Source organism: Anomaloglossus baeobatrachus, chromosome 1 (genome assembly GCF_048569485.1).
Source record: "Anomaloglossus baeobatrachus isolate aAnoBae1 chromosome 1, aAnoBae1.hap1, whole genome shotgun sequence".
Taxonomy (NCBI): domain Eukaryota; kingdom Metazoa; phylum Chordata; class Amphibia; order Anura; family Aromobatidae; genus Anomaloglossus; species Anomaloglossus baeobatrachus.
Genome location: NC_134353.1, coordinates 656,940,535 through 656,966,138, shown reverse-complemented (window position 1 = coordinate 656,966,138; position 25,604 = coordinate 656,940,535). Strand labels below are relative to the sequence as shown.

The 25,604-nt window shown below is 42.8% G+C and overlaps 3 long non-coding RNA genes across 3 annotated transcripts; all 3 read left to right on the top strand.

Moving 5' to 3' along the window:
• Positions 1–265: 265 nt before the first annotated feature.
• LOC142297293 (uncharacterized) lies at positions 266–3,893 on the top strand. The gene is made up of 2 exons (XR_012751746.1): positions 266–334; positions 2,132–3,893. It is a non-coding gene; the product is annotated as an uncharacterized LOC142297293 (long non-coding RNA).
• A 6,753-nt stretch (positions 3,894–10,646) lies between these two features.
• LOC142297290 (uncharacterized) lies at positions 10,647–14,222 on the top strand. Its single transcript, XR_012751745.1, has 2 exons — positions 10,647–10,715; positions 12,513–14,222. It is a non-coding gene; the product is annotated as an uncharacterized LOC142297290 (long non-coding RNA).
• Positions 14,223–21,121: 6,899 nt separating this feature from the next.
• On the top strand, positions 21,122–24,452 carry LOC142297285 (uncharacterized). Its single transcript, XR_012751744.1, has 2 exons — positions 21,122–21,198; positions 22,681–24,452. It is a non-coding gene; the product is annotated as an uncharacterized LOC142297285 (long non-coding RNA).
• Positions 24,453–25,604: the final 1,152 nt, after the last annotated feature.

Below are 25,604 nucleotides of genomic sequence, written 5' to 3'. Positions count from 1 at the left end.
TATGGCGCAGAAATCCATTATTATAAGTGGCTTATATTTCTCATATTTCCCTTTTTGTGAAGTCTTCATCACCTTGTCCTCACAACCTTGATCCTAACCAATATGTTCTCCCATATAATTACTACTTATCAATGTTAATAACAGGAGAGGTCACATGTGACATCATCTGATACAGGCGGCCATTGTTACGTCCCAGCATGATGTCACAATGACTGGGAATCTATAGAACTTGGTGGACTCAGATGTTCAGAGCAAGAGGAGAAGACAAAGAGGGCGGTGGATCCAGGATTGATGACGGTGAAGAAGGGAAGAGGATCCCGGATCAAGGACACAGGTAAATGAGGAACTTTACTGGGTTTTCAATCAGTTACGCTTGTGCCAACATGTACGCTCAGGCTCTGTTCACACTGGGCATTTTTGCTGCTACTTTTTAGCAGCAAAATGTGATCTCTTGGTAGTAAAAAAAGCTGTGTTTTTGTGCAGAGTTTTTGCCACAGTTTTTACTGGGTTTTTGGTGCGTCATTTGTTTACATTACATATAAACCAAAAAAATGCACTGCTGCGTTTCTTTCACTCTCATGGCTTTCAATAGTGAAAAAAACAGCAAAACCAAATGCTAAAAGAATAGAAATCTTTACAAAATGCAGCATTTTGCCAGTTCAGTAAGAAAAAAAAAGTTGGTGTCTTTGTGTGCATGAGATTTCTGGAATCTCCTAGGTTTTGCTAATATGGTAAAAAGCAGTTTTTTATTAGCATGTATTTGCATAAAACCAATAAAAAAAATGCAGAAAAAACCCCCACACCAAAAGCAACCTGTGTGAACATAGCCTTATTCTCCAACTCTCCTGATTGTGGCTGTAAAGTACTATATTGTACCAGTCTTTGCTGTTACAATCTGTAGACCTGGGGGATGAAGGTTCCATGTGAGGTCACAAGGCGGGATGTTGGACACAGAGTTCCATGCCCCAAAAATGGAGAATCTACATGGAGATGTAAGCACAAAGATGGCGCCTGAGAGGGAGACACCGCATGGAGATGTAAGCACAAAGATGGCGCCTGGGAGGGAGACACCACATGGAAATGTAGGCACAAAGATGGTGCCTGGGAGGGAGACACCACATGGAAATGTAGGCACAAAGATGGCGCCTGGGAGGGAGACACCACATGGAGATGTAAGCACAAAGATGGCGCCTGGGAGGGAGACACCACATGGAAATGTAGGCACAAAGATGGCGCCTGGGAGGGAGACACCACATGGAAATGTAGGCACAAAGATGGCGCCTGGGAGGGAGACACCACATGGAAATGTAGGCACAAAGATGGCGCCTGGGAGGGAGACACCACATGGAGATGTAAGCACAAAGATGGCGCCTGGGAGGGAGACACCACATGGAAATGTAGGCACAAAGATGGCGCCTGGGAGGGAGACACCACATGGAAATGTAGGCACAAAGATGGCGCCTGGGAGGGAGACACCACATGGAGATGTAAGCACAAAGATGGTGTCTGGGAGGGAGACACCACATGGAGATGTAAGCACAAAAATGGCGCCTGGGAGGGAGACACCATAGTGGGGACTTCAGTCAGTGACTACAACTGGTAACTGTGGTTGGCGCACATTGTTGGTGATTCTGTTACTTAATTTCAGATTTTATGGGAGAAAAAATTCTCATTACTACTTTATATGGAAGGGGGTTTTGTATTCATACAGGAACATACTATATATAGGAGCATTTGCTTCATTTTATTTATTTTGTTTTCAAATTGCAACATTTCATTGTTGTAATGTCATTATTACATTTCATTGTTGTAATTGTCGTAATTGTTAAGCGATATTTTTCAAAGCTTTATGTCATTTATTACACCATTTTTAAACACCTATTCCAAAACTTAAAAATGTGGTAACGTATGAATTGTAATATGTCATTATAATCTGAAAAATTGGTAGGTGGGGGATTGTTGTACATTATTTGTTCTCACATATGTGCACATATGGGGCATCTAGTCACAATCTAATTTAAGGACCTCAGATCACATATAAACAAAACCAATTGAAGTCCATCTTCCATTTTTACATTATTCTTCAGATTTCTAGTCCATTCCCTGACACTTATTTTTTTTTTCTTTCTAGGGAGTATATCTGGATCCAGAAAGCAAGACTGAAGAATTTAGAAAGGGCCATGATATTGATTAGTGTTAAGTGGGCTTTACACGCTACGATTTTGCTACAGCGATCTCGTTGGGGTCACGGATTTTGTGACGCACATCCGGCCGCTGTAGCGATCTCGTTGTGTGTGACTCCAAGGAGCGATTTTGGATCGTTGCAAAAATGTCCAAAATCGCTCCTTGTTGACATGGGGGTCCGCTCCCAATTATCGATACTATCGCTTTGCTGTTGTTGTTCCTCGTTCCTGCGGCAGTGCACATCGCTGTGTGTGACCCCGTAGGAACAAGGAACATCTCCTTACCTGCCGCCGGCCACAATGCAGAAGGAAGGAGATGGGCGGGATGTTCGTCCCGCTCATCTTCGCCCCTCCGCTTTCATTGGGCGGCTGCTTAGTGACGTCGCTGTGACACAGAATGGACCGCCCCCTTAGAAAGGAGGCGGTACGCCGGTCACAGCAACGTCGCTATGCAGGTAAGTACGTGTGACGCGGGTGCGCAATTTTGTGCGCGACGGGCAGCGATATGCCCGTTTCGCACAAACAACGGGGGCGGGTCGCATGCTAGCAATATCGGTACTGATATCGTAGCATGTAAAGCCACCCTTAGATTATAGGACTATCGGTATATTATATTTGGTGCCTTATGTGTCATCATACACTGATTATACAGAACAAAATCTGGACTCTGTTTTATGGCATTCTGCTACAGCCATTTCTTTGTATTACTGTACGGAAAGTTGGCATGTGAGATGACACCACCTGTATACATAATCCCTATCCATCTGCTTGTTTTGCAGTATGTTGAATCTTGGTATCTGGGCATTGCATCTATAGAACCTGGACTTAGAGAAACCAAGGGGGAAAAAAAAAAACCAAAAAAAAAAAAAGCTGGACTTAGTTTGGTTTACATACAAGTTGATGGTGTCTATTTTCTCTTAACATTTGGTGGGATGCAGGTCTGGAGAGCTGTTGTCATCCTATTAGATAGATAATGCATTAATGTATTATAGAAATGTCTGATATCATGTTCCCTATTTTGTTATTATGTCACATCCTGGTCTCCATCTTGGACATCATAACAAACGGGCACTTTTTTGTTTAATTTCACATTGGCACTATAGGAAAAATGACACTACAGCTACAGAGGCGACCGTCTGATGGCCCAGCTCGACTACCCATCTCTCCTGAAGACCCTTTCAGCTTTTTGAGGGTTGGGTGGAGGACATCATCTCTGAAAATAGGGTCCCACAGCTGCACCCCAGCAGATTGAAGAGTCAGTGCCCTAAAGCCACAGGGGGGTGTGTAGTCACTCACTACATCACTTAGGATGATTTCATTCTTCAGGAATTACACAGGAGTGGTCCTTGTGGTGGTGTGACATATAAAATCTGTCCTAGTCTGGGGCAATAGGGAATGCTATTTCTGGTCTTCAACCAACAGGCCTAAACGCGTCTTAAACTGCCAAAGGCCTAATTCCATTTCTTCTGTTAAGAGTTTATGAATGCCACATAAGGGATCTGATATGATATAACCGTCCTATATGTCAGTTAGTTGTAGTATAGCCTTGGTCCAGGGTTCTTGAACTGATCGCCTTTTCTCGGGGTCAAGAAGGAATTTTTTCCCTGTGGCACAAATTGGCTGAACGTGTCCAGGTTTTTTGCCTTCTTCTGGATCAATGGCTTTAGGTATAGGTAGAGACTGTATTTAATAAAGAGTTAAAAAAATGAATGATCTGTCTCCTCATTTCTTTATATTATATATAACACTTAGTTATTTGTATACATTGTATCAATTTTAGGACTTCTGACTGCTGCAATAACTAACACGGTACCAAAACCTTTTTCTTTTAATTAAATCTGTAGTGAAAAACGCATGGGAAAAATGTACCTATCATTGGACCGAAAATGCACCAAAATGCATGTGGTTTTTTTATGTGTTTTTCAGCCAGTGGGTGGGGTTTTTTTTACTGAAGAAACAAAACTGCAGTGTGCGCACATAGCCTTAACTTAGCTTTGGAAAAATCTTTAGCTTTCTACCTTTAGTTGATTTGCTTATTTCCATTTTCAAGTGTCATCTTTGTGTCTTGTGGCAGCTTTTCACCCCACTCCAGTCATCATTATAACGTCCATTTTCTGCTCACGCTTACCATGATCATGTTTCTCTACAGTACCCCAATTCCCCAAGATATCCTCATTAGGGATGATCGAATACCCTATTATTCACTTCGATGGATATCCGACGAATACCTCACCGCTATTCGAGTATTCGCAAATATTCGACCCCCAATGTAAGTCTATGGGAAACCAGAATAATTTTACGTCAGACCTGTCGGTGACCTGTGGTGACTGAGGAAAAGGCTGAAGCAGTATGGGCATAGCCTGTAGAAGGTGCCTGCCTGACTGCATTTCTGGTGTCTTTGAATAACGTGGTCAGAGCAGCACGCGGCGTTTACGAAGTCGCTAGAACAGCTCTCAAACCAAAGTAAAAGAGGTGAAATTGCTAAGAAACAGTTTCTAGTGCCTAATAACTGTAATAAAACGTCAAATCAAGCCCCAAACTCCCAAAAAAAACCACTTTAGCATATGTTCACGCTTTTCGTTTTTTACATTTTTCCTTCTTTTTTGATTAGAAAGGGCTGTAACATACATTATATTGGTGTCTGTCCTACACCTCCTTTTTGGGACATATTTGACAGCACTTTAAAAGGTCAGCTACAATGTTCCCATTGGGTAGTTGACCTTGCCCTCCTCCTACTCCTCCTCCAGCACCACCGGCTCCAGTGACCCTCTTTCAAATGTAGAAAGAGCCACTGGCTGTCCTCAAATCTCAAACTTCTTAGGGCTCTCAGGTGGGCCCTGTAACATACATTGAGGAGTGATGGCAGTCATTTGTAGTTTTCTGCGTCCCCTATATCATTAGTGTGAAAGTTGTAATACGTACTCCATAACACTTTACAGTGCTATTGCTAATGTGGCCATTTGGGTGTTGGACTTGCCCTCCTCCTCCTCCACCAACACCAACGGCTCCAGTGGCCCTCTATTCAAATTCTATTCAAATGATTCACAAATGTATGTTTTATGGACAAATGAACGCCACGCTGGAATGCAGCACTGTGGAAGTGGCAGTTGTTTCACTCTGGAACTCAGGCTGTATTCCTCTAGCTAACACCGAGGATTTAAAAAAAAAATCAGTTTTCCCAGGGGGGAATGGTTCAAACACCATGTAGCACAACATCAGAAGGTACTCCCAACAGCTTTTTTTTAAAAAAAAAAAAAGATAGGATTTGCAAAAAAGCATAAGATGCCAAGGAGTTTAATACACTCAGTTTCCCCAGGGGATAATTGTTCAGACACCATGGAGCACTGCATCAGTAGTTACTCCCAACAGCTTTTTTTTTTTAAATTGGTAGGATTTTCAACAGGGTATAAAATGCCAAGATGTTTAATACATTCAGTTCCCCTAGAGTGTAGTGGTTCAGACACCATGTAGCAAAGCATCACAAGGTACTCCCAACAGCTCCCATCAGTTTTTTTAAAAAAATTGGTAGGATTTGCAACAGGGCATAACATGCCAAGGAGTTTAATACATTCAGTTTCCCCAGGGGATAATGGTTCAGACACCATGGAGCACTGCATCAGTAGGTACTCCCAACAGCTTTTTAAAAAAAAAAAATTGGTAGGATTTGCAACAGGGCATAACATGCCAAGAAGTTTAATACATTCAGTTCCCCTAAGGTGTAGTGGTTCAGACACCATGTAGCAAAGCATCATAAGGTACTCCTAACAGCTCCCAAGAGCTTAGATTAAAAAAAATTGGTAGGATAAGCAATAGGGCATAACATGCCAAGGAGCTAAAAAAAAAAGACTAAATTACTTACCGGTAATGGGATTTTCCTGAGTCCACGACAGCACCCACGAGAGAGAGATCCGCCCCCTTCAGGACAGGAAACCTACAGATAAATAGGGGCGGTCCCCCTCCCTCATCAGTTGGTTGCAGAGAACAGGAGAGGAACCGCCAATGCATTAGCAAACACAACAGACAAATCCCAGGACACCGAAGCGTGAAAAACAAACAAAGGAAGGGCAGGGGTGTAAAGGGTGCTGTCGTGGACTCAGGAAAATCCCATTACCGGTAAGTAATTTAGTCTTTTCCTTTCGTCACGACAGCACCCACGAGAGACTTAGAGAGAATACACACTGAGGGCGGGATAACCGTGTGAAGGGCCAAGCGTCCAAATGAAAGGACAGCGGAAGAACAAAGGGCCAGCCGGCAGAGCCCGGAAAAGGTGGAAGGAGAAGACCAGGTCGCAGCCTTACAAATACCGTCGACGAGACATCCGCCACGACCATCAAAGAGGAGGCCACCACCCAGGAGAACGATCCGGCACCGAGGAGGACAGAGGAACATGCTCCACCACAGATGCGAGGGAAACAGCATCCCACAGCCATCGGGGCAAGGGATGCCATGCCACCGGAGGATCACATCCGGAACCCTGAAAGACACCAGGGCACCAGGGCAACGGGACTAGCCAGAGTCCAGCCACAATTAGCGCATCTGATGGATGTGCCACTTCTGGGGCAGGTGTCGGCTGCTATTGTTAGGCTGAAAAGGGCCAAATAACTATGGCCCTTCCCACCCTAATAATATCAGCCCCCAGTTGTCTGCTACACCTTAGCTAGTTTTAGATAAAAAGGGAGGGGACCCCACGTCATTTAAAAAATAAAAACAAAAGTGGGATCTCCTCAATTTTTCATAACCAGCCATGGTACAGCAGACAGCTGAGAGTTGTAGTCTGCAGCTGTTCTTGTGCTGGATATGAAAAATGGGGGGACCCCACTTTTTTTTACCAAAAAATAAAAACAAAACAAAAAAAAAAACAGCTGGCCAAGCTAGCTATCCCTCTATCAATAGAAATAACAGAATCAATTCAATGTCAATTCTATTCTGGTTTTTTTCTATTATCTATTCTATGTTTTATCCATTCTATTTTTTATATCTATTCTAGCTATCAATTATTTTATTTCTCCTTTAAAAAAATGCAGTAACAAAAACGCAGCAAAACATATGCGATTTTTGGATGTGTTTTTTTAGGCCAAAAACGTGCATCTTTCTGGTCACTACAAAGATGCAGTGTGTGCACATAGCCACAGCCTTTCTGCATTTGCGACCTGTGTTTCTGTAGTGAAAAATGACTGATTGCTCTCAGTGAGAGAAACAAAATTAAAATTTTGTAGTTGTGATACTTTTTTGTTTTGTAGTTATAATGTGTTTTCAGCTAGCACTTGTTCACACCTGTTGAATATGTGGGTCACTCTTTTTATATATTTATAGTGCATCTCTTTCTGATTGGGCACTCCACCCTACAACCAGGCTGTGTTCACTCCCCTTTTCATCTGGAATTTAGCTGCCCAGACATAGCACCTCTGCAGGTGACAATTCTCCTGACAGTGGCATTCCACCAATAGAGGCAGGCTATGCCACTGCTATAGGGTCCATGAGCTGGGCGGCCTGGCGGTGGCTTCGGTGGCTGCCCACGGTGCCAGCGTCAGCACCAGGCCCATAGCCAAGGATCGCACTTTCAAATGTATCACATTGCAGATGAGGATACAGTTGAAAGCAATGATTAGAAGGAGCGCAGCGCTCCCTCTCATGATTATCCCACTGAGTCTGCTCTCTGACAGCTCAGCACAGCTCTGACATCACTACTGTGCGCCAATCACCAGTGTGTTGAGATGTGCAGAGCACAGACAGCGGGCAAATGAAGAGCAGCAGCCGGTGACTGAGGAGAGTATGTATTCAGTATATGGTGGGAGTGCATAATGATATGTGAGGGTGTGTAATGCTATGTGGAGTGTATAATGCTATGTGGGCGTATAATGCTATGTGGGGGGTGCATCATGCTATGTGGGGGGGTGCATAATGTTATGTGGGGGTGAATAATGCTATGTGAGCGTGTATAGCGTTATGTGGGGGTGCATAACGCTAAGTGAGGGTGGATAACACAATGTGGGGGTGTATAACGCTACGTGGGGGTGCATAACACTATGTGGGGGCAGCATAAAGCTATGTGGGGGCAGCATAACGCTATGTGAAGGCAGCATAACACTATGTGGGGGCAGCATAACGCCATGTGGGGGCTGCATAACACTATGTGGGGCTGCATAACGCTATATGGAGGAATATGGAGAGTGTATTTTAGTACATGGAGGACTATGGGGTGCATTAGATGATATGGAAGACTATGTGGGGCCCATTCTGTATGAAGAGCGATGTGGAGCCCAATTCTGTATGGAGATCTATGTGGGAGCATTATGCTATATGGAGGACTATGTAAGGCCCATTACTATATGGAGGACTATGTGAGGCCCATTACTACAGGTACATCTCAATAAATTAGAATATCATCAAAAAGTTAATTTATTTCAGTAACTCAATACAAAAAGGGAAATGCATATATTATATAGAGTCATTACCAACAGTGTGATCTATTTCAAGTGTTTATTTCTGTTAATGTTGATGATTATGGCTTACAGCCAATGAAAACCCAAAAGTTATCTCAGAAAATTAGAATAATTACCACAAAACACCTGCAAAGGCTTTCTAAGCATTTAAAATGGTCCCTTAGTCAGGTCCAATAAGCTACACAATCATGGGGAAGACTGCTGACTTGACAGATGTCCAGAAGGCAGTCATTGACACACTCCACAAGGAGGGTAAGCCACAAAAGGTCATCACTAAAGAAGCCGGCTGTTCACAGAGTGCTGTATCCAAGCATATTAATAGAAAGTTGAGTGAAAGGAAAAAGTGTGGTACAAAAAGGTGCACAAGCAACCTATATGAGGCCCATTACCACATGGAGGACTACGGGAGGCCCATTACTATGTGGAAGGCTTGGTGGGGCCCATTACTCTATGGAGTACTTTGTGGGGCCATTATTATATTTGGAGAGCTATGTGGATGCCTTTATACTTTATCTAGAGTTATATGAGGGCCATTATACTGTGTGTAAGCAATTATACAGTGTGAAGGTTTGTGTGAGGTCTGTCATACTGTGCGGAGGGCTGTGTGCGGGCCATTATACTATATGTAGAATGATTATACTGCATGAAGGGCTGTGAGGGGGTTACAATTCGGAATTTTACTGTGTTGGGGTCACTATTCATTGCTAGGGTAGTTGAAGGGGAGTACAGTAGGGTCATCATACCGTGGCGTGTAGAGGGTGTTATGGAAGAATTTATTGGGGGAATCGTACAGTGTTTGTGGGACACTTTTGTTGCCATCATATTTTATGGTTGCAATGAAAGGGGAAGCTAGGGGCTTCAATAGGAGAAAAAAATACTTTGTAAGAGCTGTAAAGTTGTGAAATATGCTCTTTTGTGACACAGCTGAAAATTATTTTTTATTTATTGGGGGGGGCATTTAGAAATCCTGCAATGGGGCCCCATGATTTCTATGTATGCCTCTGTATCCTGTAGAGTTATCAGTCTGACTCCAGTACCTAGCACTAGTACAAATAAAGGGAGAACAGAGTCCGCTGCTATGTATAAGAAATAGGAAAACAGGCCAGGATAACAGCCTGGATCAGCTTGTCTAAATGAGCAATTAACCAAGGAACAACCAGTGCCCATGCCACCATGGTGAAAACCACTACCAGTATTATGAGAATGTCTTCCATAACCATGAGCACATGGCTACACTACATGACTTCACGGCTACAGTCACTGTCTGATGGCGGGAGCCACATGTCTACACATGTCTATGTGGACGCAGCAGAAAGTGTGGAAACATTGCCAGGGGTTCGGGCAGCATTGGCACAGGAGGATAGGTAAGGCCACTCTTACTTATTGCATGATTTTATACCATTAGCAGCCGCTGTTTAAAAAAGATGTAATTGGAAAACTTTAATATGCACAAAAAAAGCTAAAACTAAAATATGAGTTTAGGAAAAAACTGTCAGGACCCCCCAAAAAGTATGAAAATGGCAGGAAAATGCATTGTTTAACTCAAACATATTGCTTCAGTGTTATTGCTGAAAAAAAAAATTAACAACCAGAAATATTAGCACAAAAAATAGCATAAGGTGAAATTGGGCAGGTTGCTATTGGCAACAGCTACATTTTTATTAATAATAAACAAGATCTCCATTTCTATAATTTTGCACTGTTGTATAAGAAGGAAACTGCTGTCTTCAGGCATAAAATTTCAGGTGCTCGTAATATGGCGCAGAAATCCATTATTATAAGTGGCTTATATTTCTCATATTTTCCTTTTTGTGAAGTCTTCATCACCTTGTCCTCACAACCTTGAGCCTAACCAATATGTTCTCCCATATAATTACTACTTATCAATGTTAATAACAGGAGAGGTCACATGTGACATCATCTGATACAGGCGGCCATTGTTACGTCCCAGCATGATGTCACAATGACTGGGAATCTATAGAACTTGGTGGACTCAGATGTTCAGAGCAAGAGGAGAAGACAAAGAGGGCGGTGGATCCAGGATTGATGACGGTGAAGAAGGGAAGAGGATCCCGGATCAAGGACACAGGTAAATGAGGAACTTTACTGGGTTTTCAATCAGTTACGCTTGTGCCAACATGTACGCTCAGGCTCTGTTCACACTGGGCATTTTTGCTGCTACTTTTTAGCAGCAAAATGTGATCTCTTGGTAGTAAAAAAAGCTGTGTTTTTGTGCAGAGTTTTTGCCACAGTTTTTACTGGGTTTTTGGTGCGTCATTTGTTTACATTACATATAAACCAAAAAAATGCACTGCTGCGTTTCTTTCACTCTCATGGCTTTCAATAGTGAAAAAAACAGCAAAACCAAATGCTAAAAGAATAGAAATCTTTACAAAATGCAGCATTTTGCCAGTTCAGTAAGAAAAAAAAAGTTGGTGTCTTTGTGTGCATGAGATTTCTGGAATCTCCTAGGTTTTGCTAATATGGTAAAAAGCAGTTTTTTATTAGCATGTATTTGCATAAAACCAATAAAAAAAATGCAGAAAAAACCCCCACACCAAAAGCAACCTGTGTGAACATAGCCTTATTCTCCAACTCTCCTGATTGTGGCTGTAAAGTACTATATTGTACCAGTCTTTGCTGTTACAATCTGTAGACCTGGGGGATGAAGGTTCCATGTGAGGTCACAAGGCGGGATGTTGGACACAGAGTTCCATGCCCCAAAAATGGAGAATCTACATGGAGATGTAAGCACAAAGATGGCGCCTGAGAGGGAGACACCGCATGGAGATGTAAGCACAAAGATGGCGCCTGGGAGGGAGACACCACATGGAAATGTAGGCACAAAGATGGTGCCTGGGAGGGAGACACCACATGGAAATGTAGGCACAAAGATGGCGCCTGGGAGGGAGACACCACATGGAGATGTAAGCACAAAGATGACGCCTGGGAGGGAGACACCACATGGAAATGTAGGCACAAAGATGGCGCCTGGGAGGGAGACACCACATGGAAATGTAGGCACAAAGATGGCGCCTGGGAGGGAGACACCACATGGAAATGTAGGCACAAAGATGGCGCCTGGGAGGGAGACACCACATGGAGATGTAAGCACAAAGATGGCGCCTGGGAGGGAGACACCACATGGAAATGTAGGCACAAAGATGGCGCCTGGGAGGGAGACACCACATGGAAATGTAGGCACAAAGATGGCGCCTGGGAGGGAGACACCACATGGAGATGTAAGCACAAAGATGGTGTCTGGGAGGGAGACACCACATGGAGATGTAAGCACAAAAATGGCGCCTGGGAGGGAGACACCATAGTGGGGACTTCAGTCAGTGACTACAACTGGTAACTGTGGTTGGCGCACATTGTTGGTGATTCTGTTACTTAATTTCAGATTTTATGGGAGAAAAAATTCTCATTACTACTTTATATGGAAGGGGGTTTTGTATTCATACAGGAACATACTATATATAGGAGCATTTGCTTCATTTTATTTATTTTGTTTTCAAATTGCAACATTTCATTGTTGTAATGTCATTATTACATTTCATTGTTGTAATTGTCGTAATTGTTAAGCGATATTTTTCAAAGCTTTATGTCATTTATTACACCATTTTTAAACACCTATTCCAAAACTTAAAAATGTGGTAACGTATGAATTGTAATATGTCATTATAATCTGAAAAATTGGTAGGTGGGGGATTGTTGTACATTATTTGTTCTCACATATGTGCACATATGGGGCATCTAGTCACAATCTAATTTAAGGACCTCAGATCACATATAAACAAAACCAATTGAAGTCCATCTTCCATTTTTACATTATTCTTCAGATTTCTAGTCCATTCCCTGACACTTATTTTTTTTTTCTTTCTAGGGAGTATATCTGGATCCAGAAAGCAAGACTGAAGAATTTAGAAAGGGCCATGATATTGATTAGTGTTAAGTGGGCTTTACACGCTACGATTTTGCTACAGCGATCTCGTTGGGGTCACGGATTTTGTGACGCACATCCGGCCGCTGTAGCGATCTCGTTGTGTGTGACTCCAAGGAGCGATTTTGGATCGTTGCAAAAATGTCCAAAATCGCTCCTTGTTGACATGGGGGTCCGCTCCCAATTATCGATACTATCGCTTTGCTGTTGTTGTTCCTCGTTCCTGCGGCAGTGCACATCGCTGTGTGTGACCCCGTAGGAACAAGGAACATCTCCTTACCTGCCGCCGGCCACAATGCAGAAGGAAGGAGATGGGCGGGATGTTCGTCCCGCTCATCTTCGCCCCTCCGCTTTCATTGGGCGGCTGCTTAGTGACGTCGCTGTGACACAGAATGGACCGCCCCCTTAGAAAGGAGGCGGTACGCCGGTCACAGCAACGTCGCTATGCAGGTAAGTACGTGTGACGCGGGTGCGCAATTTTGTGCGCGACGGGCAGCGATATGCCCGTTTCGCACAAACAACGGGGGCGGGTCGCATGCTAGCAATATCGGTACTGATATCGTAGCATGTAAAGCCACCCTTAGATTATAGGACTATCGGTATATTATATTTGGTGCCTTATGTGTCATCATACACTGATTATACAGAACAATATCTGGACTCTGTTTTATGGCATTCTGCTACAGCCATTTCTTTGTATTACTGTACGGAAAGTTGGCATGTGAGATGACACCTGGTATCTGGGCATTGCATCTATAGAACCTGGACTTAGAGAAACCAAGGGGGAAAAAAAAAAACCAAAAAAAAAAAAAGCTGGACTTAGTTTGGTTTACATACAAGTTGATGGTGTCTATTTTCTCTTAACATTTGGTGGGATGCAGGTCTGGAGAGCTGTTGTCATCCTATTAGATAGATAATGCATTAATGTATTATAGAAATGTCTGATATCATGTTCCCTATTTTGTTATTATGTCACATCCTGGTCTCCATCTTGGACATCATAACAAACGGGCACTTTTTTGTTTAATTTCACATTGGCACTATAGGAAAAATGACACTACAGCTACAGAGGCGACCGTCTGATGGCCCAGCTCGACTACCCATCTCTCCTGAAGACCCTTTCAGCTTTTTGAGGGTTGGGTGGAGGACATCATCTCTGAAAATAGGGTCCCACAGCTGCACCCCAGCAGATTGAAGAGTCAGTGCCCTAAAGCCACAGGGGGGTGTGTAGTCACTCACTACATCACTTAGGATGATTTCATTCTTCAGGAATTACACAGGAGTGGTCCTTGTGGTGGTGTGACATATAAAATCTGTCCTAGTCTGGGGCAATAGGGAATGCTATTTCTGGTCTTCAACCAACAGGCCTAAACGCGTCTTAAACTGCCAAAGGCCTAATTCCATTTCTTCTGTTAAGAGTTTATGAATGCCACATAAGGGATCTGATATGATATAACCGTCCTATATGTCAGTTAGTTGTAGTATAGCCTTGGTCCAGGGTTCTTGAACTGATCGCCTTTTCTCGGGGTCAAGAAGGAATTTTTTCCCTGTGGCACAAATTGGCTGAACGTGTCCAGGTTTTTTGCCTTCTTCTGGATCAATGGCTTTAGGTATAGGTAGAGACTGTATTTAATAAAGAGTTAAAAAAATGAATGATCTGTCTCCTCATTTCTTTATATTATATATAACACTTAGTTATTTGTATACATTGTATCAATTTTAGGACTTCTGACTGCTGCAATAACTAACACGGTACCAAAACCTTTTTCTTTTAATTAAATCTGTAGTGAAAAACGCATGGGAAAAATGTACCTATCATTGGACCGAAAATGCACCAAAATGCATGTGGTTTTTTTATGTGTTTTTCAGCCAGTGGGTGGGGTTTTTTTTACTGAAGAAACAAAACTGCAGCGTGCGCACATAGCCTTAACTTAGCTTTGGAAAAATCTTTAGCTTTCTACCTTTAGTTGATTTGCTTATTTCCATTTTCAAGTGTCATCTTTGTGTCTTGTGGCAGCTTTTCACCCCACTCCAGTCATCATTATAACGTCCATTTTCTGCTCACGCTTACCATGATCATGTTTCTCTACAGTACCCCAATTCCCCAAGATATCCTCATTAGGGATGATCGAATACCCTATTATTCACTTCGATGGATATCCGACGAATACCTCACCGCTATTCGAGTATTCGCAAATATTCGACCCCCAATGTAAGTCTATGGGAAACCAGAATAATTTTACGTCAGACCTGTCGGTGACCTGTGGTGACTGAGGAAAAGGCTGAAGCAGTATGGGCATAGCCTGTAGAAGGTGCCTGCCTGACTGCATTTCTGGTGTCTTTGAATAACGTGGTCAGAGCAGCACGCGGCGTTTACGAAGTCGCTAGAACAGCTCTCAAACCAAAGTAAAAGAGGTGAAATTGCTAAGAAACAGTTTCTAGTGCCTAATAACTGTAATAAAACGTCAAATCAAGCCCCAAACTCCCCAAAAAAACCACTTTAGCATATGTTCACGCTTTTCGTTTTTTACATTTTTCCTTCTTTTTTGATTAGAAAGGGCTGTAACATACATTATATTGGTGTCTGTCCTACACCTCCTTTTTGGGACATATTTGACAGCACTTTAAAAGGTCAGCTACAATGTTCCCATTGGGTAGTTGACCTTGCCCTCCTCCTACTCCTCCTCCAGCACCACCGGCTCCAGTGACCCTCTTTCAAATGTAGAAAGAGCCACTGGCTGTCCTCAAATCTCAAACTTCTTAGGGCTCTCAGGTGGGCCCTGTAACATACATTGAGGAGTGATGGCAGTCATTTGTAGTTTTCTGCGTCCCCTATATCATTAGTGTGAAAGTTGTAATACGTACTCCATAACACTTTACAGTGCTATTGCTAATGTGGCCATTTGGGTGTTGGACTTGCCCTCCTCCTCCTCCACCAACACCAACGGCTCCAGTGGCCCTCTATTCAAATTCTATTCAAATGATTCACAAATGTATGTTTTATGGACAAATGAACGCCACGCTGGAATGCAGCACTGTGGAAGTGGCAGTTGTTTCACTCTGGAACTCAGGCTGTATTCCTCTAGCTAACACCGAGGATTTAAAAAAAAAATCAGTTTTCCCAGGGGGGAATGGTTCAAACACCATGTAGCACAACATCAGAAGGTACTCCCAACAGCTTTTTTTTAAAAAAAAAAAAGATAGGATTTGCAAAAAAGCATAAGATGCCAAGGAGTTTAATACACTCAGTTTCCCCAGGGGATAATTGCTCAGACACCATGGAGCACTGCATCAGTAGTTACTCCCAACAGCTTTTTTTTTTTAAATTGGTAGGATTTTCAACAGGGTATAAAATGCCAAGATGTTTAATACATTCAGTTCCCCTAGAGCAGTGATGGCGAACCTGTGGCACTCCAGCTGTTGCAAAACTACAATTCCCATCATGCCTGGCCATTCAAAGCAAAAGCTTTGGCTGTGAAGACATGATGGGAATTGTAGTTTTGCAACAGCTGGAGTGCCACAGGTTCGCCATCACTGCCCTAGAGTGTAGTGGTTCAGACACCATGTAGCAAAGCATCACAAGGTACTCCCAACAGCTCCCATCAGTTTTTTTAAAAAAATTGGTAGGATTTGCAACAGGGCATAACATGCCAAGGAGTTTAATACATTCAGTTTCCCCAGGGGATAATGGTTCAGACACCATGGAGCACTGCATCAGTAGGTACTCCCAACAGCTTTTTAAAAAAAAAAAATTGGTAGGATTTGCAACAGGGCATAACATGCCAAGAAGTTTAATACATTCAGTTCCCCTAAGGTGTAGTGGTTCAGACACCATGTAGCAAAGCATCATAAGGTACTCCTAACAGCTCCCAAGAGCTTAGATTAAAAAAAATTGGTAGGATAAGCAATAGGGCATAACATGCCAAGGAGCTAAAAAAAAAAGACTAAATTACTTACCGGTAATGGGATTTTCCTGAGTCCACGACAGCACCCACGAGAGAGAGATCCGCCCCCTTCAGGACAGGAAACCTACAGATAAATAGGGGCGGTCCCCCTCCCTCATCAGTTGGTTGCAGAGAACAGGAGAGGAACCGCCAATGCATTAGCAAACACAACAGACAAATCCCAGGACACCGAAGCGTGAAAAACAAACAAAGGAAGGGCAGGGGTGTAAAGGGTGCTGTCGTGGACTCAGGAAAATCCCATTACCGGTAAGTAATTTAGTCTTTTCCTTTCGTCACGACAGCACCCACGAGAGACTTAGAGAGAATACACACTGAGGGCGGGATAACCGTGTGAAGGGCCAAGCGTCCAAATGAAAGGACAGCGGAAGAACAAAGGGCCAGCCGGCAGAGCCCGGAAAAGGTGGAAGGAGAAGACCAGGTCGCAGCCTTACAAATACCGTCGACGAGACATCCGCCACGACCATCAAAGAGGAGGCCACCACCCAGGAGAACGATCCGGCACCGAGGAGGACAGAGGAACATGCTCCACCACAGATGCGAGGGAAACAGCATCCCACAGCCATCGGGGCAAGGGATGCCATGCCACCGGAGGATCACATCCGGAACCCTGAAAGACACCAGGGCACCAGGGCAACGGGACTAGCCAGAGTCCAGCCACAATTAGCGCATCTGATGGATGTGCCACTTCTGGGGCAGGTGTCGGCTGCTATTGTTAGGCTGAAAAGGGCCAAATAACTATGGCCCTTCCCACCCTAATAATATCAGCCCCCAGTTGTCTGCTACACCTTAGCTAGTTTTAGATAAAAAGGGAGGGGACCCCACGTCATTTAAAAAATAAAAACAAAAGTGGGATCTCCTCAATTTTTCATAACCAGCCATGGTACAGCAGACAGCTGAGAGTTGTAGTCTGCAGCTGTTCTTGTGCTGGATATGAAAAATGGGGGGACCCCACTTTTTTTTACCAAAAAATAAAAACAAAACAAAAAAAAAAACAGCTGGCCAAGCTAGCTATCCCTCTATCAATAGAAATAACAGAATCAATTCAATGTCAATTCTATTCTGGTTTTTTTCTATTATCTATTCTATGTTTTATCCATTCTATTTTTTATATCTATTCTAGCTATCAATTATTTTATTTCTCCTTTAAAAAAATGCAGTAACAAAAACGCAGCAAAACATATGCGATTTTTGGATGTGTTTTTTTAGGCCAAAAACGTGCATCTTTCTGGTCACTACAAAGATGCAGTGTGTGCACATAGCCACAGCCTTTCTGCATTTGCGACCTGTGTTTCTGTAGTGAAAAATGACTGATTGCTCTCAGTGAGAGAAACAAAATTAAAATTTTGTAGTTGTGATACTTTTTTGTTTTGTAGTTATAATGTGTTTTCAGCTAGCACTTGTTCACACCTGTTGAATATGTGGGTCACTCTTTTTATATATTTATAGTGCATCTCTTTCTGATTGGGCACTCCACCCTACAACCAGGCTGTGTTCACTCCCCTTTTCATCTGGAATTTAGCTGCCCAGACATAGCACCTCTGCAGGTGACAATTCTCCTGACAGTGGCATTCCACCAATAGAGGCAGGCTATGCCACTGCTATAGGGTCCATGAGCTGGGCGGCCTGGCGGTGGCTTCGGTGGCTGCCCACGGTGCCAGCGTCAGCACCAGGCCCATAGCCAAGGATCGCACTTTCAAATGTATCACATTGCAGATGAGGATACAGTTGAAAGCAATGATTAGAAGGAGCGCAGCGCTCCCTCTCATGATTATCCCACTGAGTCTGCTCTCTGACAGCTCAGCACAGCTCTGACATCACTACTGTGCGCCAATCACCAGTGTGTTGAGATGTGCAGAGCACAGACAGCGGGCAAATGAAGAGCAGCAGCCGGTGACTGAGGAGAGTATGTATTCAGTATATGGTGGGAGTGCATAATGATATGTGAGGGTGTGTAATGCTATGTGGAGTGTATAATGCTATGTGGGCGTATAATGCTATGTGGGGGGTGCATCATGCTATGTGGGGGGGTGCATAATGTTATGTGGGGGTGAATAATGCTATGTGAGCGTGTATAGCGTTATGTGGGGGTGCATAACGCTAAGTGAGGGTGGATAACACAATGTGGGGGTGTATAACGCTACGTGGGGGTGCATAACACTATGTGGGGGCAGCATAAAGCTATGTGGGGGCAGCATAACGCTATGTGAAGGCAGCATAACACTATGTGGGGGCAGCATAACGCCATGTGGGGGCTGCATAACACTATGTGGGGCTGCATAACGCTATATGGAGGAATATGGAGAGTGTATTTTAGTACATGGAGGACTATGGGGTGCATTAGATGATATGGAAGACTATGTGGGGCCCATTCTGTATGAAGAGCGATGTGGAGCCCAATTCTGTATGGAGATCTATGTGGGAGCATTATGCTATATGGAGGACTATGTAAGGCCCATTACTATATGGAGGACTATGTGAGGCCCATTACTACAGGTACATCTCAATAAATTAGAATATCATCAAAAAGTTAATTTATTTCAGTAACTCAATACAAAAAGGGAAATGCATATATTATATAGAGTCATTACCAACAGTGTGATCTATTTCAAGTGTTTATTTCTGTTAATGTTGATGATTATGGCTTACAGCCAATGAAAACCCAAAAGTTATCTCAGAAAATTAGAATAATTACCACAAAACACCTGCAAAGGCTTTCTAAGCATTTAAAATGGTCCCTTAGTCAGGTCCAATAAGCTACACAATCATGGGGAAGACTGCTGACTTGACAGATGTCCAGAAGGCAGTCATTGACACACTCCACAAGGAGGGTAAGCCACAAAAGGTCATCACTAAAGAAGCCGGCTGTTCACAGAGTGCTGTATCCAAGCATATTAATAGAAAGTTGAGTGAAAGGAAAAAGTGTGGTACAAAAAGGTGCACAAGCAACCTATATGAGGCCCATTACCACATGGAGGACTACGGGAGGCCCATTACTATGTGGAAGGCTTGGTGGGGCCCATTACTCTATGGAGTACTTTGTGGGGCCATTATTATATTTGGAGAGCTATGTGGATGCCTTTATACTTTATCTAGAGTTATATGAGGGCCATTATACTGTGTGTAAGCAATTATACAGTGTGAAGGTTTGTGTGAGGTCTGTCATACTGTGCGGAGGGCTGTGTGCGGGCCATTATACTATATGTAGAATGATTATACTGCATGAAGGGCTGTGAGGGGGTTACAATTCGGAATTTTACTGTGTTGGGGTCACTATTCATTGCTAGGGTAGTTGAAGGGGAGTACAGTAGGGTCATCATACCGTGGCGTGTAGAGGGTGTTATGGAAGAATTTATTGGGGGAATCGTACAGTGTTTGTGGGACACTTTTGTTGCCATCATATTTTATGGTTGCAATGAAAGGGGAAGCTAGGGGCTTCAATAGGAGAAAAAAATACTTTGTAAGAGCTGTAAAGTTGTGAAATATGCTCTTTTGTGACACAGCTGAAAATTATTTTTTATTTATTGGGGGGGCATTTAGAAATTCTGCAATGGGGCCCCATGATTTCTATGTATGCCTCTGTATCCTGTAGAGTTATCAGTCTGACTCCAGTACCTAGCACTAGTACAAATAAAGGGAGAACAGAGTCCGCTGCTATGTATAAGAAATAGGAAAACAGGCCAGGATAACAGCCTGGATCAGCTTGTCTAAATGAGCAATTAACCAAGGAACAACCAGTGCCCATGCCACCATGGTGAAAACCACTACCAGTATTATGAGAATGTCTTCCATAACCATGAGCACATGGCTACACTACATGACTTCACGGCTACAGTCACTGTCTGATGGCGGGAGCCACATGTCTACACATGTCTATGTGGACGCAGCAGAAAGTGTGGAAACATTGCCAGGGGTTCGGGCAGCATTGGCACAGGAGGATAGGTAAGGCCACTCTTACTTATTGCATGATTTTATACCATTAGCAGCCGCTGTTTAAAAAAGATGTAATTGGAAAACTTTAATATGCACAAAAAAAGCTAAAACTAAAATATGAGTTTAGGAAAAAACTGTCAGGACCCCCCAAAAAGTATGAAAATGGCAGGAAAATGCATTGTTTAACTCAAACATATTGCTTCAGTGTTATTGCTGAAAAAAAAAATTAACAACCAGAAATATTAGCACAAAAAATAGCATAAGGTGAAATTGGGCAGGTTGCTATTGGCAACAGCTACATTTTTATTAATAATAAACAAGATCTCCATTTCTATAATTTTGCACTGTTGTATAAGAAGGAAACTGCTGTCTTCAGGCATAAAATTTCAGGTGCTCGTAATATGGCGCAGAAATCCATTATTATAAGTGGCTTATATTTCTCATATTTTCCTTTTTGTGAAGTCTTCATCACCTTGTCCTCACAACCTTGAGCCTAACCAATATGTTCTCCCATATAATTACTACTTATCAATGTTAATAACAGGAGAGGTCACATGTGACATCATCTGATACAGGCGGCCATTGTTACGTCCCAGCATGATGTCACAATGACTGTGAATCTATAGAACTTGGTGGACTCAGATGTTCAGAGCAAGAGGAGAAGACAAAGAGGGCGGTGGATCCAGGATTGATGACGGTGAAGAAGGGAAGAGGATCCCGGATCAAGGACACAGGTAAATGAGGAACTTTACTGGGTTTTCAATCAGTTACGCTTGTGCCAACATGTACGCTCAGGCTCTGTTCACACTGGGCATTTTTGCTGCTACTTTTTAGCAGCAAAATCTGATCTCTTGGTAGTAAAAAAAGCTGTGTTTTTGTGCAGAGTTTTTGCCACAGTTTTTACTGGGTTTTTGGTGCGTCATTTGTTTACATTACATATAAACCAAAAAAATGCACTGCTGCGTTTCTTTCACTCTCATGGCTTTCAATAGTGAAAAAAACAGCAAAAACAAATGCTAAAAGAATAGAAATCTTTACAAAATGCAGCATTTTGCCAGTTCAGTAAGAAAAAAAAAGTTGGTGTCTTTGTGTGCATGAGATTTCTGGAATCTCATAGGTTTTGCTAATATGGTAAAAAGCAGTTTTTTATTAGCATGTATTTGCATAAAACCAATAAAAAAAATGCAGAAAAAAACCCCACACCAAAAGCAACCTGTGTGAACATAGCCTTATTCTCCAACTCTCCTGATTGTGGCTGTAAAGTACTATATTGTACCAGTCTTTGCTGTTACAATCTGTAGACTTGGGGGATGAAGGTTCCATGTGAGGTCACAAGGCGGGATGTTGGACACAGAGTTCCATGCCGCAAAAATGGAGAATCTACATGGAGATGTAAGCACAAAGATGGCGCCTGAGAGGGAGACACCGCATGGAGATGTAAGCACAAAGATGGCGCCTGGGAGGGAGACACCACATGGAAATGTAGGCACAAAGATGGCGCCTGGGAGGGAGACACCACATGGAAATGTAGGCACAAAGATGGCGCCTGGGAGGGAGACACCACATGGAGATGTAAGCACAAAGATGGTGTCTGGGAGGGAGACACCACATGGAGATGTAAGCACAAAAATGGCGCCTGGGAGGGAGACACCATAGTGGGGACTTCAGTCAGTGACTACAAGTGGTAACTGTGGTTGGCGCACATTGTTGGTGATTCTGTTACTTAATTTCAGATTTTATGGGAGAAAAAATTCTCATTACTACATTATATGGAAGGGGGTTTTGTATTCATACAGGAACATACTATATATAGGAGCATTTGCTTCATTTTATTTATTTTGTTTTCAAATTGCAACATTTCATTGTTGTAATGTCATTATTACATTTCATTGTTGTAATTGTCGTAATTGTTAAGCGATATTTTTCAAAGCTTTATGTCATTTATTACACCATTTTTAAACACCTATTCCAAAACTTAAAAATGTGGTAACGTATGAATTGTAATATGTCATTATAATCTGAAAAATTGGTAGGTGGGGGATTGTTGTACATTATTTGTTCTCACATATGTGCACATATGGGGCATCTAGTCACAATCTAATTTAAGGACCTCAGATCACATATAAACAAAACCAATTGAAGTCCATCTTCCATTTTTACATTATTCTTCAGATTTCTAGTCCATTCCCTGACACTTATTTTTTTTTTCTTTCTAGGAAGTATATCTGGATCCAGAAAGCAAGACTGAAGAATTTAGAAAGGGCCATGATATTGATTAGTGTTAAGTGGGCTTTACACGCTACGATTTTGCTACAGCGATCTCGTTGGGGTCACGGATTTTGTGACGCACATCCGGCCGCTGTAGCGATCTCGTTGTGTGTGACTCCAAGGAGCGATTTTGGATCGTTGCAAAAATGTCCAAAATCGCTCCTTGTTGACATGGGGGTCCGCTCCCAATTATCGATACTATCGCTTTGCTGTTGTTGTTCCTCGTTCCTGCGGCAGTGCACATCGCTGTGTGTGACCCCGTAGGAACAAGGAACATCTCCTTACCTGCCGCCGGCCACAATGCAGAAGGAAGGAGATGGGCGGGATGTTCGTCCCGCTCATCTTCGCCCCTCCGCTTTCATTGGGCGGCTGCTTAGTGACGTCGCTGTGACACCGAATGGACCGCCCCCTTAGAAAGGAGGCGGTATGCCGGTCACAGCAACGTCGCTATGCAGGTAAGTACGTGTGACGCGGGTGCGCGATTTTGTGCGCGACGGGCAGCGATATGCCCGTTTCGCACAAACAATGGGGGCGGGTCGCATGCTAGCAATATCGGTACTGATATCGTAGCATGTAAAGCCACCCTTAGATTATAGGACTATCGGTATATTATATTTGGTGCCTTATGTGTCATCATACACTGATTATACAGAACAAAATCTGGACTCTGTTTTATGGCATTCTGCTACAGCCATTTCTTTGTATTACTGTACGGAAAGTTGGCATGTGAGATGACACCACCTGTATACATAATCCCTATCCATCTGCTTGTTTTGCAGTATGTTGAATCTTGGTATCTGGGCATTGCATCTATAGAACCTGGACTTAGAGAAACCAAGGGGGAAAAAAAAAAACCAAAAAAAAAAAAAAAAAAAAAAAGCTGGACTTAGTTTGGTTTACATACAAGTTGATGGTGTCTATTTTCTCTTAACATTTGGTGGGGTGCAGGTCTGGAGAGCTGTTGTCATCCTATTAGATAGATAATGAATTAATGTATTATAGAAATGTCTGATATCATGTTCCCTATTTTGTTATTATGTCACATCCTGGTCTCCATCTTGGACATCATAACAAACGGGCACTTTTTTGTTTAATTTCACATTGGCACTATAGGAAAAATGACACTACAGCTACAGAGGCGACCGTCTGATGGCCCAGCTCGACTACCCATCTCTCCTGAAGACCCTTTCAACTTTTTGAGGGTTGGGTGGAGGACATCATCTCTGAAAATAGGGTCCCACAGCTGCACCCCAGCAGATTGAAGAGTCAGTGCCCTAAAGCCACAGGGGGGTGTGTAGTCACTCACTACATCACTTAGGATGATTTCATTCTTCAGGAATTACACAGGAGTGGTCCTTGTGGTGGTGTGACATATAAAATCTGTCCTAGTCTGGGGCAATAGGGAATGCTATTTCTGGTCTTCAACCAACAGGCCTAAACGCGTCTTAAACTGCCAAAGGCCTAATTCCATTTCTTCTGTTAAGAGTTTATGAATGCCACATAAGGGATCTGATATGATATAACCGTCCTATATGTCAGTTAGTTGTAGTATAGCCTTGGTCCAGGGTTCTTGAACTGATCGCCTTTTCTCGGGGTCAAGAAGGAATTTTTTCCCTGTGGCACAAATTGGCTGAACGTGTCCAGGTTTTTTGCCTTCTTCTGGATCAATGGCTTTAGGTATAGGTAGAGACTGTATTTAATAAAGAGTTAAAAAAATGAATGATCTGTCTCCTCATTTCTTTATATTATATATAACACTTAGTTATTTGTATACATTGTATCAATTTTAGGACTTCTGACTGCTGCAATAACTAACACGGTACCAAAACCTTTTTCTTTTAATTAAATCTGTAGTGAAAAACGCATGGGAAAAATGTACCTATCATTGGACCGAAAATGCACCAAAATGCATGTGGTTTTTTTATGTGTTTTTCAGCCAGTGGGTGGGGTTTTTTTTACTGAAGAAACAAAACTGCAGCGTGCGCACATAGCCTTAACTTAGCTTTGGAAAAATCTTTAGCTTTCTACCTTTAGTTGATTTGCTTATTTCCATTTTCAAGTGTCATCTTTGTGTCTTGTGGCAGCTTTTCACCCCACTCCAGTCAGCATTATAACGTCCATTTTCTGCTCACGCTTACCATGATCATGTTTCTCTACAGTACCCCAATTCCCCAAGATATCCTCATTAGGGATGATCGAATACCCTATTATTCACTTCGATGGATATCCGACGAATACCTCACCGCTATTCGAGTATTCGCAAATATTCGACCCCCAATGTAAGTCTATGGGAAACCAGAATAATTTTACGTCAGACCTGTCGGTGACCTGTGGTGACTGAGGAAAAGGCTGAAGCAGTATGGGCACAGCCTGTAGAAGGAGCCGGACTGCATTTCTGGTGTCTTTGAATAACGTGGTCAGAGCAGCACGCGCCGTTTACGAAGTCGCTAGAACAGCTCTCAAACCAAAGTAAAAGAGGTGAAATTGCTAAGAAACAGTTTCTAGTGCCTAATAACTGTAATAAAACGTCAAATCAAGCCCCAACCTCCCAAAAAAAACCACTTTAGCATATGTTCACGGTTTTCGTTTTTTACATTTTTCCTTCTTTTTCGATTAGAAAGGGCTGTAACATACATTATATTGGTGTCTGTCCTACACCTCCTTTTTGGGACATATTTGACAGCACTTTAAAAGGTCAGCTACAATGTTCCCATTGGGTAGTTGACCTTGCCCTCCTCCTACTCCTCCTCCAGCACCACCGGCTCCAGTGACCCTCTTTCAAATGTAGAAAGAGCCACTGGCTGTCCTCAAATCTCAAACTTCTTAGGGCTCTCAGGTGGGCCCTGTAACATACATTGAGGAGTGATGGCAG